The sequence below is a fragment of the Diabrotica virgifera genome, chromosome 5 (assembly GCF_917563875.1).
Source record: "Diabrotica virgifera virgifera chromosome 5, PGI_DIABVI_V3a".
NCBI lineage: Eukaryota > Metazoa > Arthropoda > Insecta > Coleoptera > Chrysomelidae > Diabrotica > Diabrotica virgifera.
Window position 1 is genome coordinate 54,849,056 of NC_065447.1, and position 11,638 is coordinate 54,860,693.

The following is an 11,638-nucleotide window of genomic DNA, read 5'->3' on the forward strand; positions in this document are numbered from 1 at the left end:
TTTCTTTGATTTTCCATATGCACATATCGCTCACGTTCAAATCGCAGCGAATTGCTTTAGTAAACAACCTTCTTCGAGTTTGGAAATTCCTCTTGTCTTTTTGCGCGTCATTCAAATGCATTATAGGCATGTTGGATACCTTGGACTATTTCCGCCTTTAAAAGTTTTTTTATTTTATTTTTCAATAAACGCGAAATTTTTAACAAACACTTTAACATTTAGCAAATCCATACGACAATGATTTTACAGTATTACAATATAAAAATGAAGATGTAAACTATTCAGTGACTGCAGCTGTACCTACATATGTGATATATTAGAGATGTGTCAAAACTTCATGAACCTTAGAAATAATCATGCCCTAAAAAAATGAATCCTAATAGTATTAATTATTTTTATTTTGTTACTGACAAAATGCATGGTTATAACAGCAGATCCAATAAGATGTAAATTGGAGCTGGAAGGTCAGATAATAGAACAAGTGATGGAGTTTAAATACCTAGCTACGGAAGGCTCGAAAAAGAAGTGGAAGATCAAGTGAATAGAGCAAACAGAGCCGCAGGTTGCCTGAATGACACAATATGGAGAAATAAAAATATCGGAAAAGAAATGAAAGGCAGAATTTACAAAACAGTCATCAGACCAATAATGATGTACGCGACAGAAACACGACCTGACACCGAGAGGACAAAAATATTGCTCGAAACAGCGGATATGAAAACCATTCGAAAAATCGATGGTAAGACTCTATGGGACAGAGCAGAAGTACAGATATACGACGGAGATGCAAGGTGGATAACATTAATAACTGGGTAAGAAACAGAAGAATAGAATGGAATGACCACATAAGCCGAATGCCAACCAATAGAGTAGTAAGGACAGCGAGAGACGGTTCCCCAATAGGAAGACGATCAGTGGGAAGACCACGAAAACGATGGAACGACAACTTACGAGAGGCACATTGAAAAAACAGACAGAGTCATGTCTATACAAAAAGAAGAAGAATTTCGTACTGAGTTCAATGCAATTTCCGTCTTTGGACGTGGACTATAATTTCCGTGATTTTTTAGATAAGCTTGTCTGTATTTTCAATAAAGCACTTCCTTTAATTAAAATTAAGCCAAAACATCGTAAACCCTGGACTACCAGGTATCCGAATATCAGCTAAGAATATGCGTTCTCTACTCTACATCAAGAAATTTACGACCAACGTCTCTGTCACTGAATATGTCACCAAGTACAGGGCAACCTATCGTAAACTTATAAAATCAGCTAAAAAAATGTACTATCAAAACCGCCTGGGAAGCTCTAAAAGTGTTGCAAAAGAAACTTGGTCCATAATAAACGATCTTCGAAATAAAACCCACACTTCTCAAACGTTTTCCCTTCCAGACCCCGAAAATCTAAATGAATACTTCGTTAACCTGAGTAAAAATATTACATAAACTATTTTACCACAACAAGATCCAATTTCCTATCTCCCTAGTTCAAAAAAGGTCTCGAATTCATTCTTTATAAAACCAGTTGATAAATCTGAACTGATCCAAACAATCAATAGTATCAAAAGCAAATCTGTCTGTACTACTGATGGTCTATCGATAAATTTTTTTCAAATCTCCCAGAAAATGTGTTGGAAGTCCTCATCTCACTAATTAATGATTCTTTTGAGAAAGGTAAATTTTCAGAATGCCTAAAGACAGTCATCATTACTACTCTTCATAAGGGTGGTGAAAAATCTAATACCTGCAATTATAGACCTAATGCACTACTTTCCAAAATTATTTAGAGACTCATAAAAGCCTGACTTATGTCGTTTCTCGTTGAAAACAACATTTTATCACAAAATCAGTTCGGCTTTTTTAAATAATAAATGTACGACTGATGCCATGTTTTCTGTACTACATGACGTTTATCAAGCACTGAACAATAATCTTCACACTGCCACCGTTTTTTGTGACTACGCCAAAGCTTTTGATTGTGTAAATCACGACATTTTGATAAAAAAACTAAATTTCTACGGAATTCGAGGTATTTCTTTGAATTGGTTCCAATCTTACTTGGATGATAGGAAACAACTGGTTAGATCAAATGATAGACTCTAGTCTAAAAACATTGTATGTGGGGTACCTCAAGGTTCAGTATTGGGTCCTCTTCTTTTCCTTATCTTTATTAATGACATCACTAGTTTAAAAGTCGACGGAAAAATCTTTCTTTTTACTGATGATTCCAGTATCACTTGTAGCAACTCAAATATTGCAACTCTTCATGCTACTATAACTTCTGATCTACTTACAATAAAAACCTGGTCTGACTCTAATTTCTAATTTCCGACTCTAATCTCGTTTAACGTAGATAAAACAGTAGCACTATCTTATAAAGGAGCTCTTCAACCCTTACCTCTTAATAACAGCCAGATCAGTACCGTTGATTCTGTAAAATTTCTTGGTATTTTTTTAGACAGCAACCTTAAATGGTCCCTCCATATCGATTTATTAAGGAAGAAATTATCTTCAATTTGCTATGCTATACGATCTGTTTCGAAGGAACTCAATTTAGCATCTTCAAAAATAACAAATTTTTCGTTGTTCGAGTCGCATCTTCGATATGGTCTTCCTTTTTGGGGTTCTGGTACAGCTGCCCAATCTGATGTTATTTTCAAATTACAAAAAAGAGCAATACGGTATCTGTTTGGCCTCAGAAGAATAATAGATTGCAGAAGCTATTTCACAGGATTTTAATTCGTCCTTCTTTATATATTTTAGAAACTGTTTGTTTAATTCGTAAACATCTACATGTCTTTCCAGCAAGACCGAATCATGACTATTTCACGAGAAATTCTACCTTTGACGTCTTTTTACCGACCCCGTCCTCTGAGTTTTATATTTTGAGTTCTAAAGAAATCTATATTATATTCCGCAAAAAAAAACTACAACCATCTCCCTCTACAACTTAATCTCAAACATCTTTCTCCAAATTCCGTAAAATGACAAAAGCCTACCTATCTGAAAGACCATATTATTCAGTAGAAGAATTTCTTAATCAATAACTAAGAAATTACAGTACCCTTTGTACAAGTAATTTTTTATCTATATTTGGGTGTCATATGCAGCAGCCTAACTTTTAAACTTATTAGTTACTAAGGTAGACTATGCAATTTGCAATTTATTTAAATTTTGTCAATTGATTGTTTCTGTTTACCTCATTATTATTTTTTAATTAATTGCCGATTTATGTAATTTTAGTAAAAAATTGTATTGTTATTGTTTCGTTTTCGTGACTTTTTATAAGCTTTGTCGATAAAATTATACAATTTTCCATGACAATAAAGCATATTTCTAATTCTAATTCTAAATAAAATATTAAAAATGACTGAAAAAGAAAAACAATAAATACTCCAAATATTTTACAAATTGCAAAAACTAGTTTGACTCATTAAGAATGCACAGCAGGCAATTAAATGTTATCAGCATTGTCAGATTTCATAGTCTGTTCGTAGATTGACGTCACCTAGTGAGTAAGGTTCATGAAATTTTTTAAAACCAGTAACTCTATAAAAATGTGTTTTAACATTATACAGGGTGGGTTGGTCATTCAAGAGTCCAGCATGACAATATACTTGGCAATATTCATTTTGCCATTTTTGGATGTTGTAAAAATGTTAAAACAGGTCGATTTTTAACTGTATAAATATCTGGCATTTGTCAACCCTCTCCCTTCCAATACCACATATAACCAAACCTATAATTTTGAATGGGGAATATACTGCACTGTTGTTATTTATTTAATATTTTAGTATTTAATTCATGTACCGTCTTCTAACAAAATTTATTTTGTATATCTAACAACTAATTAATTTATAATACTTTTATTTAATTATAATACTTTTATTTATTTTATATTAATTTATAATACGAATTCATAATTTAGACTGCCTTAAATGTAAATTGTTCTATGTGCCTATATGTCGAGGGTTGAGAACAATATGGTTCCAAGCGACATTTTGTACAAAATCGGTTTTTTTAAAGAATTCTATTTAATAAAGAATTCTGCATCGAATGATAGTTGAAAAACGTTGAATTGTTTCTAGATGGCGGGTAATCAATGATGAAATAAGGTGTCAAATACTTGAAATACTTTTAGGTTCGGGCAATAAGGTTCCAAGCGACAAGTACTTGAGAAAAATTAAGAGTGTGTGTACTTTGTACCCACGTAAGAAGTTATACTTTTATTGTATGATTTCAACGAAACAAATATACTTTCAGTGGCGTACCCAGGGGGGTTTGTCCCTCCCTTCTCAGCGCTTATAAAAAATATTTAAAGACTACTAGGAAAATGTAACTTGTCTTTCACAAACAATACAAAAAAATTTCGGTGCCCAAGCCAACCCACCCAAAGGAAAATTCTACTAGGTACGCCACTGTAGCAGTTTATTTGCATTTTATTTAAATGTCAAACTAATTTTAATACTTACTACTTTCTAAAAAATTTTATGAAAACAAAAATTAACAAAAAAAGAATGTGTCTGTACTTTGTACGCACATAAGTTATACTTCTATTATATGATTTTAACGAAATAAATATACTTTTAACAGTTTATTTGTATTTTGTTTCAATATTAAAAACTAATTTTTATACATACTACTTTCCAAAAATTTTTATTAAAACAATAAAAATATGTTTTGTGTTATGATTTTCTATTTAAAAATAAATATTCGTTTTATTTTGAAATTTATACCTTAATTTCACCAATTGCGCTAACAATTTTTGGAAAATTAAAAATTTTTGTGAAAGTTTATCTTATAATTCCATAAGGTTCCAAGTACAAGGCTTATAATGCAATAAGGTCCCAAGTACACTGCAGACGTCAGTAAATATGTTACAAAATTACACATTAGAATCTTACGTATTACATTATCTAACGTGAGGCGTTATCACAATTTACGACACTGTAGTATAAACTAATTTTAAGATTTACAGTCCTTTAAATAACGAAGTTATGATAGTTTAAAATTGGAAATTTGTCTCTTGAAAAATTTATGAAATGGCGCTTGGAACCTTATTGTTCTCATCGATGTAGTGTCTGCCTATGCCTTCAGACTCATTTCTAACTGTCGACTCAGCTTATTCTTAGTAGTCGTCTGTATACCTACGTCTCAGAGCCTTCCAAGCTTTTAAGTATAACCTCATTTCGAGTCAACGCTTCCACTGTATACATAAAGCAATATGTCATTCGAGCGCGAAGATCAATACTAAGATCGTGGCTGCAAAGTACGTTTATCATTTTTACAAAGGTAACTCGGGCTCGTTTAATCGCCTTTTTATTTCTGCGGCCAAGATACACGAGTTTCTCTACTCTGTCCAGTGTGGCATCTCCAACTTTTATACCGTCATCCTGTATATCGCTGGTATCTATGATTAATGTGATTCCTTATACATTTCCAGTGAAAATAATAACTCTGATAAGTATTGGCGATTACAATTTTTTTTATATGCGTGTCCGCGAAGATTATAACTCCCAAAACATTTATAATGAAAAGATTTAGTTTATAATAGATGCCGATGAAAACAATTATTTCCCTTTCTGTTTCTGTTTCTGCCGACGAAAACAATTATTTCTGAGTTAGTAATTATAATTTTCGTGGACCCACAAACACAAATGATGTTTTTTGCCGATACTCCTCAAAAAAATAAATTTTTTCGCTAATACTTTGTTAGCGACTATAATTTTCACAATCATATAATCGAAAATAATATTTTTCGCGGCGTTCATTGAAAGTTCTACTCTTAACGGCATTTTTCGGAGTTATACTTTTCTTAGGCGGCGGTGATATAATTTTGTTTGCTAACTAAACGGGAGACAAATTGGATCCGGTGAATTACAGAGGAATTAATTTATTAAACACATTAAAAGTAACAACTAAAGTGATAACAAATAAACTGAATGAAATTATAACATTACCAGTAGAACAACAAGGTTTTAGGACGGCAAGACCATGCATCGACGCTATATTTATAATGAGGCAAGTTCAAGAGAAATTATTAGAATAGAACAAACCGGATATTTGTTTCATGGACCTTAAGAAAGCATTTGATAGGGTCAAATTAAAGGACGTTATCCATTTATTGTATGCAAGAGAGGTACCTCCAGAAATAAATAAAACGATCGAAAATATTTACCAGAACAACACAATAGATAAATAGGCCTGGATCCCGTGTACCAAAAAAAAGTTGATTAATAGCAAGCTGAAAATTTGTTAACAGCTTAAGAGTGTCTAATCGGACAAAATTTGATGGACGGGAACACTGGAACAGGGGAAGTTTTAAGTGGGCAACAGGTTAAAAATTTGGAACGTCAGACTACGAAAACGTTCCATGTATTTTGTCGGACAAAACGTCCAATTGATTTGTTACCCTTTCATTAAACTCTCATGCAAAAATCAGCATGGTATTTATCACCAACTAGGCATTTTAATAAGTCCGACACGTAGAACATGTTAAATGACAGGAATTATGACAGATGATAAATTAATAGCAGTCTGATTTTTGCATAAGAGTTTAATGAAAGGGTAACAAAATAATTGGAAGTTCTGTCCGACCAAATACATGGAACGTTTTCGTAGTCTGACGTTCCAAATTTTCAACCTGTTCCACAATTAAAACTTCCCCTTTTCCAGTGTTCCCATATATCAAGGTTTGTCCGACTAGACACCGTTAAGATATTAACAAATTTTCAGCTTGCTATTAATCATTTTTTTTTGGTACGCGGGATCTAGGCCTAAAAAGTAAAAGTAGAAAAAGAACTAACTGACCAAATAGGGAACTTGCATAAAATTTTAAATTCGAAAAAAATGTTATAAATCACAACAGAACATAATTTAAAACATGTATCAAAGATAAAAAAATTTTGTTTGTCTTTCGTTTGGCCCCTAAAGACGATTAAAAATTCAAATTACACCAGCCAGCCCCAAACACGTCGTGACGTCATCCGGTTAAATGTTTACATTCTGCACCAACGAGAGCCGTGCGGTATATTTTTTCAATATGATGCAAGTCTTCGAAATGCCGCCCCTTAAATATAACTTAACTTTTATTTTTATTAAATGCAACTGCACAAAATGAACACACTTTTATTTTAAAAACAAAACATAATTTAAATTAAATGAAATACGTATTAACGTTAAATAACATTTACAAAAATTACAATTTTACCCTTCTGACTTTAATTTTGGCAAATTCGTCAATCAGATTGGTGTAGTCTAAAGTAGCAGCCAGTGAGAACTCTATTGAAATGTGCTAATTTTTTAAGTTTTGTTTGTCTTATGGAGCTTCGTAAACTGTTTTTAATAATTTTTAATTTTGAAAAACTTCTTTTCCCACTCACTACCTAGACAGGGAGTTTTAATAAAATTCTTAGCGATAAACTACATTTGGGTGTAGAGAAATAGTTCAAAACTTCTAAAGGTTTCATGGACTATGTTATTATTTGGGATATAAATATCACACAATTCTTCTAGAAGATCATTTGCCTGTATATCCGATTTTTTTTCTATTGAAAGTATTGAATGAAGATTCATACAATATTTTTTTAGTGTTTTATCATGTATTTCCCCAAATTTAAAAATATCAAAAATATATTTATTTATGAATTTCTAAAAGCGAAAATCGAACAATCAAAGAATTAATGACAATGTCTAAAATATAGATGAAAAAAATTATTTTAAATTTATCTTCTTCTGTTAAGAGTTCATCCATAAATTTTTCGTCATCATATTGACGCTTTTTTCTCCGGCTCGAATTTCATTTTTCGCTGGAAATTCGGAGCTTATATCAAGATTTTCTGCAATTTCATTAGAAGTAATTTTCGTTTGGCCATAGCCAGATTGTCTGTAACTTTTAATTTTTTTTTATTGTTTCTGACAACCTTTTTGCACAATCTGACAAATTTATAGTTACATGTTACAACATCTTCGAGACAGACCGAATTTATATGAAATAAAATATCATGCCAAAGAACTACACCGCATATAAATTTATAATTTTTAATATTTTTTGCTAATCCTCGTGATTTTACTTTCGTTTCTGTATCTTTGTTGACTTCTTCTATTATGTATTTCGAATATATTTCACAAAATTGAAATCTTAAAGGTTTCAATGCATCTATTCGACTTGACCATCTACTACAGTGGTGCTCAGACTTAAACTGCGTGGGATCTACCACATAAACTGTAAGCTCCAGCGATCGACTGCTAGTAAAAAAAAAAACAATTTAGAAAATAAATAAACTTAATTGCACATTTCTATTTGATAAAAAGTTGTAAAGTTTCGCGTGTGGTGAGTCAGCGCATCCCCGTCTTTTCCAATTTTTGTATTTTTTCCGTGAATCGCGATCGACTTTAAAAACTTTGGCGATCGACGATTTGAGCACCGCTGATGTACTAGTATCGCTTAACGGTTTTAAAGTTAGTTGTGAAACATGTTTTTTCAGAGCTTCCCAACGCTTTGTAGAACCAGAAAAAAAGTATAGATACAGCTCTTGTATAATGCAATAAAAGGTTATTGTTTCTGTAGAAGAAGACGATATCACTTTTAAAACTAAGTTTACAGAGTGGCATGTGCCACTCTTTAGCCTAAGGTCAGACAAGCGATAATTTACGGCTCCGTAAGAGCAGTAAAGTGAAGCGCGAACATGGGTCCCACGGTGAGAGTAGTGGATGGCCAAATGACCTGTAAAATATCGCGCAGCAACATAGGATAGGACCCATTTTTCGCGCTCCATTTTACTGCTCTTACGGCGACGTAAATGATTGCTTTCTGGCCTTAGCCTTAAACTCGAGTGACACATACCATCGGATAGTTTTCAAATATTTTATTTTGCACACCCTTTCTTATTCCTATGAGTATTTTTATGTATTTTCATTTTACTGATTATGCCGCCACCTTCTGATGCCGCATGATGCGACTGCCTCACCGCATCATAGCACCGCACGGCCCTGGCACCAACAAAGTAAACAAAATTGTATATAATTTAAATGAGACATTATAAACGTCAGTAGAAAATACAGTTATGTGACGTCACAAGTGTTTTTGATCGTATGAACTATTCATAGAAAACTTGCACTTTTACAAAATGGTTTTATTTTCCATAGTAAGCCTTCTTTCCTTTCCTTCAAAAACTGTATCAAACTTCAATCTCAACAAACTGGTATATATTATCACAATGACATACGATAAATGTCATTAGAATATAAATATTTTTCTCTTATTCCGCGACGATGAGCTAGCCAATACCCAAGTAGGTGGAGGCCAATAAACTAAAGAAGGAGAAGAATATACCTAAATATAACCATAACCATAACTATATTATAATACTATGTGACGTCAGGGGGTCATTTGAACTATTTTATACCGCAGAAGACTTAAAATTTGTATTTCTAAGTTATTGGTGTTTTTGAAACGTGAAATTTTGGAAATCTCATTTTTAAACAAAATTGAACATTATTATGTAGGTAATAAAAAAATGTGCAAGTTCCCTATTGAAGCTGGCAATGGGATAAGACAGGGGGATTTCCTGAGTCCTCTGTTCAGTCTAATCATGGATGAATAATACCAAACGGGATAAAAACAACTTTATACAAATAAAACAAGTTTTTTTTATATTTAAAGTTGTTTCTTATGTTTAGTTTTTTTTTATGTAAAGTTTTTATATGATGAAAAGGTTATCAATGTAAGTCCATAATACTAATGCATAGGAAATTAGTCAATACACACAATCTTAAGTATGTAGTTTCTGGAAGGGTTTGTGGTAATGGATTAGTGGGGATGGATAAATGATAAATGTCGTTACGTTAAAAGTTTGTCTTACGTCTTTATTGATTTATTTGAGTGGCCAATCCTGTATGTACGTTTGTTTTGCTTGTATTTAGCAGTGCTTTGCACATTATAGCTTTTTATATTTTAAACATTGTGATTTTTGTATATAACATGTATTTTATACATTGTCTAATTATTATCAAATGACATAATAAATGTGTGATAAATATTAAAATGTTTTATTTTTCTCCTTACTTACCCACATCATCATCATCATCATTCTCTTTGCCTTATCCCTATGCGGGGTCGGCTTCCCTAATTGCATTTCTCCACACAATTCTATCTTGGGCCATATCAATGTTAATCCCCTTTACCAACATGTCCTGCCTTATCGTCTCCCCCCAGGTCTTCTTTGGTCTTCCTCTCCTACTCCTTCCAGGAATCTGCACTTCAGCTATTCTTCGTATTGGGTGGTTAACGTCTCGACGTTGAACATGACCAAACCATCTTAACCTATGCTCTCTCATTTTGGCATCAATTGGTGCCACACCTAGACTTCCCCTAATATACTCATTTCTAATTTTATCCTTCTTTGTCACTCCACTCATCCATCTAAGCATTCTCATTTCCGCCACATGCATTCGCTGTTCCTCTTTCTTTTTCACTGCCCAACATTCAGTTCCGTACATCATAGCTGGTCTTATGGCTGTTTTATAGAATTTTCCCTTCAGCTTCATTGGAATTTTTCTGTCACACAACACACCACTCGCTTCTTTCCACTTCATCCATCCAGCCCTAATTCTACTGCATGCATCTCCATCTATTTCTCCATTACTCTGTAATACCGATCCTAGGTACTTAAAACTATTGCTTTTTACAATCATTTCACCATCCAAAGATACCATTTTATTTGTAGTAGCTCCATCTTTAAATGAACATTCCAAATACTCTGTTTTTGTCCTACTAAGTTTTAAACCTTTTTCCTCCAGAGCTTGTCTCCACTGTTCCAGTTTTTGTTCTAAGTCTCTTTCACTATTTCCTACTAAGACGACATCATCAGCATACATTAAGCACCATGGAATGTTACCCTGTATTTTCGCTGTTATCTGGTCCAAAACTAATGAGAATAAATACGGACTAAGCACAGAACCTTGATGCAATCCTACTTTCACATGAAATTTATCAGTCTCTCCCACACCTGTCCTAACACTAGTCGTTACTCCCTCATACATATCCCTCACAATCTTTACATATTCACCAGGGACTCCTTTCTTATTGAGTGCCCACCACAGAATCTCTCGAGGAACTCTATCATATGCTTTCTCAAGATCAATGAATACCATATGAGCGTTTGTTTCTTTACTCCTGTATTTTTCCATCAACTGCCTTATAGTGAAAATTGCATCTGTTGTTGATCTACCCTGCATAAAGCCAAATTGATTCTCGGATATTTCGGTCTCTTCACGTATCCGTCTATCAATTACTCTTTCCCATATTTTCATGGTGTGGCTAAGCAGTTTTATAGCCCTGTAGTTTGTACATTGTTGTATATCTCCCTTGTTTTTGTAAACAGGTACCAGTATACTGCTTCTCCATTCGTCTGGCATTTGTCCAACTTCCATAATTCTATTAAATAGACCTGCTAGCCACCTTGTTCCTGTCTCTCCCAATGCTCTCCATACTTCCCCAGGAATATCATCTGGTCCTACCGCTTTTCCTTTCTTTATTTTTTGAAGCGCTTGAGCCACTTCCTCATTGGTTATTTTGGTGACCATTGCTGCTACTGTCTCCGTTGACTCTACAGGCTGTCTGTCAAATTCTTCATTTA